Below are 6,211 nucleotides of genomic sequence, written 5' to 3' on the forward strand. Positions count from 1 at the left end.
GGACTAATTCCACTGCTGGCTAATTTTTGGGGCTTTTTTCAGGCATACAACTCTCCCTCAGATAAAGGCACAATTTCCCCTTATCTCAGACCAACTTACCACCGCATTCCTCCTATGCCCAGTCAAGATCACCTGTAATTACCAGAACAAATCTGGTTTGCTTCCTGCACCTGTAGGTTCACATCTAGACAAACAGCAACAGATGAACACCAACACAGCCTGGACACCAAAGCAGAGAAAGAGAGTTTCAAATACAAACATACACAGAGCTGACATCAAATCTATAAACATGGGCTTTACCTCTTCCTGTGCAAAGAAATCTGGGAGGATCCTGTGATCTCTCCCCCTCTGCCTTGGAAAGCTGCACCTATTAACAGAATATTACACCTTCTCCAAACATTTTATCACTTTTCCCACTAAAACCATGCACTTAGGCAATCACAGTCCCTTTGCCTGTTACTTCCAAACAGCAAATAAAATGGGAAGAGGCTTACTGCAGGATGCACAATCCTCAAGTCTAACACTTCCTCCCATCCTTTCCTTTAATAGATACTGTGGCAAACTGAGCTGGATGCTATATCCTGCATACTCTCCTCTGGGACTTGCTTTTAAACCAGATGAACACAGTTACATAGGAAAAATTAACGACTTTTAACACCCTTAAGAGCAATTATGAACCAAACTGTCCTAAGTTACGCCACAGTGTCCAAACAAGGAGCAGCAGCTCCACATTTGACAACAACCGTAGGACAACAGCATCGTGTGAGCCCAGAAACCCAACACACTCTGAAAGCAGAGGACAACAGCTTAGAAAGCTGCTCAGCTTATAAAAGGTAAGTGTGATAAATAGCTGTAAAGTTGATCAAGTTCTCTTCTTGAGCAATGCTTTCTTTGGTTAGGGCCACTTGCCCACCCTCGGCCCTCCTGTGAATGAGAATACACAGCATTTACTCCACTAAGCTTTGACCACGACCATTTGCCTTTCACACCTTTTCAAATGTTGCAAAGCCTTAGATGCCATCTTCAAAGTAGAAAACACTAGAAAGCAAACAAAATAGGCATTATTCAAATCTACTGTATCAAAATCTCTGCCTTATCCTACACTGTTTCTTAGAACAGTTGTAGAAAAGCCATTTGTTTTTTTTTTTTTAAGATATTAGTGCAATAGTGATCTAGCAATATCCCAACTCTTATCTTAAAAAAGAAAGCATTTCCTTTAACACAGCAACACTGTGTCAAAGAAAATGAGGGGAGCCTTTCCATCTTCCAAAGCCTTTTTAAGACGAGCAGTCTCTCCTGCTGGTGACAGTTCCATCCTTCCCCTACTTCCAATTCCATAGGTCTAACTTCAACATAACCAAACTTAGACAAAATGTATAATCAAGATCCTTAAACTGTAACCTGTAATGCATTACGGGCTCTCCAGGAAGTAATTTCATGCCCCTCTATTTGCTTTAAAAGGCAACTAGTGCCAATTCAGCTATCCATATATAGCAGAAGACCTTAAGTTAACCTTTGATTTTTTAACTACACAAAATAGATAACCATAAGAGTATTTTATAAGAGACAACTTAAAATGAATTTTCTATTATAATTTTCCAAAAGAGGTCCCAAAAATTAAAGGCTGGCAGCTCTTTACTGAACCTTGAGGCTAGTACGTCAAGACAAACTTTCAGAACAATTCAAAGCTAAAGTCTTGTCACTCTCTTCCTTCCTCAAACTTTTCCAACCCTTCCCAGGACAAACATCTATGTATTGTGCAACATAAAAATTAAAGGTCTCATTGCAGTCCCCCTGTGAGAATTTTTATCCATACATTTCTCTTCAGAAGAGAAAAACTACAGAAAACCACGTCGTAGTTGCTGAGAAGAAACAACATGCACACTTGCCTTTGAAAAAGACTGGTTTTCTAAACAACTCTAGTATTAAAGTGAAGCTCACAAGTACCCTAAAGAAACTAGACAGCAATAACTAAGAAAGAAAATCCATGACCATTTGGGTAAAAATACAATCTATTTCCAGCACAGACATCTACAAACCAACATTTTTTAAAAACGGCTATAACCCGTTCATAGGTCTCCAATGGGATGCATAAAACACTACCATGAGCTATCTCATTCTGTCTGCTGGCCCATACACTGACACACAGCAAAAAGTCCTTGAGCTCAAATAAGATGAGCAACTCATAGTACAAAGTAAGAGAGCAGAAAATCTCCTCATTTGGGAGAAACCTTTTAAAGATAAGAATGTTACTAAAGACTATCATACAAAATGCTGAATGGAACATACATAACTAAAAATGTTATTCCCCAGTGTTGACATGCCATTTATTCCCTTGATGACTCTTCTGGCATTTACACAATCACTTTGATCTGACCCATCTATGGGCTACTGCTGAAAGGATAAATTACTCCCCCTTTCCCTGTACCACACTCCTGTTGAAGCAACTGAACAAAACAAGGGAATTGATTACTATGGACCATTTTACAGGAGATTGGGTAGGAAGGATGAGAAACCAAGCCCTCTTTAACTACATGTTTTCCAACACCCTACTCAATGCAAGCTGAAGGCACTCAAGTCTGAGCATCCCTTCCAGCCAACTCTCATATTAGCATGAAGCAACCAGGAAATCATGGTCTCAGAAAGCCATACTGAGAAAAACTGCATACACAAGGCTGCTGTAAACACACTACTGGTAAATTCCAACCCTGATGCCTGTTTCCAACCAAACCTGACTGAGCAGCTTGATCCTCTTAGATAAAGAAGCTCCTACAAGTTTTGTGAAACAAGGCCACGTAAAGAAGAGGAACTTCATCCTCTACCATTGAGTAGAATGAACCATCCTGTGAGCTTCCAACTTGTTAGGTGCCTAGGAATAGGTGAAAGAGAAGGCAATGAAAGACAAAAGCCCTCATTTAAAATTTGCATCTTTTTTACTCTCCAGTTCAACCAAACACCAGAGAGATAGCCTTCTTTTAATGTTTTTTGGTATCACAGTACATGGCACAAAGGAGAAGGGGAAAATTTAAAAAAAAGAGATGGAAGTCAGAAAGATGTATGCTGAAACTTACTACAAAAATAATGGGACAATGAATTCAGGCATAAAAAGGAATTAGACAAGAGATACAGTAAGTTAGGATTGTTAAGTATTATTCAACAATCCTCAATGTTTGGCACTGAGGGGTTTTTTAGACTCATACCTTCATTAAATATTTGCCAGAATATTATGAAAATATTTGTGTCTAACAAACAGCAAGGTACTCTTTCCTGTAGTTTGTTAAAAGTGTCACCACTTTAAAATAAACTGCAATTCATTAGCATTTTTTCCCCCTTGGAAGACTGTAAGATACATGGTACTGGGGTCTGGCCTGAAGTGGACTGTAAAGCAGGCCCTAAGCCTATGCGACATTAGATAACCAAAAGAAAAAATTATTTTAAAAATATGTAATCAAGTTTCTGGCACCAAAAAAACCAATAACCAAGCAGCAATGACACAAAAATCTAGAATTTTAGAGAACAAACCCCAACCTCTTTCCTGCTATCTTCTCCAAAACCAAAACCGACAAGTTTTGCTTCACTAGGATCCAGATAGTTTAAACAAGATTTTTATTACAACACAAATACATTCTGTAGAAGAATGTGAATTTTTGCTATTAAAGGTATGTGGTAAGACACAAAGATACCCAAATATATATATATATATACACACACCCCCACGTCATAAATATTTCAGAAGACTCTTCTAATGAGAACCAAACAAGACACTTGTAATACTCTGTCCCATCAGCACGGCAATCATTTTATATTAGAAACACCTATGTAAATATTTGCATAAAGCATTAATACTGACCCAACCTGATAGTGGGGCCCTGGAAAATGTTAAAGATAGACTCTGAAAATGTCAGGCTTTGCGTTTTGCCAGATCAATGCACCTGCGTAAGCAGTATGATAAATGATATAATTGTGAGATGTGATGATTGTTTAGTAATTAAAATAATTATTGTATAATCATAAGAAGAATCATGAGAAACTATGTTAGAAATTTAAAGGAGGGCCACGAGAAGCCATGCTTGGTTGAAATCTATGTATACAATAGAACAATATAAGTTTAATAATTACCATGAAAGTTATATAACAATAGAATATAAAAACATGTTCATCCCAAATGCATATCGGAGTTGGGTTTGGGTTGAATATCCCTGACACCCAGAGCTCTACAATAAAAGCACCTACATATAATCGCTCTTGTGATTATGTGTTTCTGAACGCTAACAAACCCACAATCCTGCCATACCTGTAGCCTGATGGCTAACTGGCACTAATAATACACAGAGCAGTGCAAGATTTTTGGCACTTTATTTGTTGCTCCTGCTACCCATCAAAACTGCGCTTCACTAACATCAAAGGCCTTTCATTAACTGCTTCCTGTACTCCCTGTTATTTACAGTCCTAAAAGGTTAGACACCTTTCTCTCCCAAGTTCCAGTCTGACACGTGGTGCAAGCCTACCTCTGCAAGAATAAGCAGAAGTTACCTACTGCCTGCATGCCTTGGGCTCTTCTCTGGGAAAAGCTTGCAACCCTGTCAATGCTAAAAGGTGGGTAATAACACTACAAAAAAAATTAAGTGCTGTAAATGTGCAAAATTACTTTCACGCAGCAAAAGATTCCATCTCATGCTTGATATGAAAGAAAAATAACCAAAAGTTAGAAATGTGTCTTCTTAATTGGGAGAGACTTCTGCTAAACAATATTTCCAGAAATATTATGATCTGAGAAAGAAGAAAATTCAGCCACTCATATTGTTTATCCTCAGATAAAAAGATTTGATCAACTTATGTTCTCATGTTCTAATGAAAAGGAAAAATATTTTGAATAGAAACAATACTTCTACAGTATTTTAGGGTCTGACAAATACTTTGCAAGTATCTTTGGTTTAAAGAGAATTCAGTGCTAAATCAGCCAAGTTCATTTTTCTAAAGGCAGCATGGCACCTACCATTCTGGATAGTTTGGATTACAAAAAGGGCATCTTCTGCAGATGATGAATAAATTTCAGCTGCTATTTACTTTAATCACACCGGTGTTTTAATAATGCAAAATCTTAACACATATTGAAATATTGTTAGTGAAATGTTATTATTTCAATGCAACAAAATGGGAAGCCACAGGCAAGAGATTAAATGTTTGCTAAAAGAAACCTTTTAAGTGACCAAAGAAATGCATTTATGTCTTCAATAGCTGAACAGTTCTACTACCCTTAGGTCATGCTTATTCTACTTCTTCACTTGAACTTTTCCCTTGCACTCACCCAGTAAATACCACAGTAGCAAGCAACAGAGGAACCTGACTGAAAAGTCAGAATTCCAGAAGCATAACACCTAGCAATGGTCAATATCAACTACAATCTTTCAGCTGTTTAAGATACAAATATTCCAGAAGCTAAGAACAACGGTAATAAAGAACACTGTTTATTTTCTAATTGTCTCAAAGCAAGGAATTGCTAATTATAATCAAGTGACTCCTGACTGGACAAATCCAGTAAGAGCAATGTATAAAAATTGGTGCATTCCAGTCCATGAAGTTAACATTGAGCAAAGCTAAAACTAAAATGCTGCTAAATCAGCAGCAGACCCAGACTACTTTAAATCAATTATACTTTTCACTTATAATAATTTTAGTTTGGTTTTCCCTCCAAGAGCTTAGCTAACACAATGAAAAAAAACAGATGGAGTTATCTCCCCATTTATTCAGTGCTGGCAACATGAATTTCATCATGCATATGCATTTTAAAATTTCAGTCTGTACTTTTAAGATCTTTTTTAGTCTGGCCTAACATTTACAGTTGCACCTGTAAATGAACTTTTAGTCTGACCTAGTATCACATGCTGCACCAGATGCAAAAGCAGAATACTGATGCAGCACAAAAGGAAAGCCACAGTCTTATCTCAGAAAGAGATATCTCTATAGCAAGAAACACACAGCTTGCACCTCCTCAGTAGCACATTATATGACTGACTGATATAAAAATGCATCAGACTAGTTTTTCTTGAACCTTTCAGATCACCCCATACACAGATGTTTTGCATATACTAGTGAATTTCAATCAAGAAAGTTCAGGCCTGGCTGCTCCCACCTAAAAATCAAAACTGCAATCAAAGTAAATAGCTTGCTTCATAAACCAGAAGAAATAAATTGTTTAACTAGTTTCCTG

This window comes from Geospiza fortis, unplaced genomic scaffold, assembly GCF_000277835.1.
Source record: "Geospiza fortis unplaced genomic scaffold, GeoFor_1.0 scaffold104, whole genome shotgun sequence".
NCBI lineage: Eukaryota > Metazoa > Chordata > Aves > Passeriformes > Thraupidae > Geospiza > Geospiza fortis.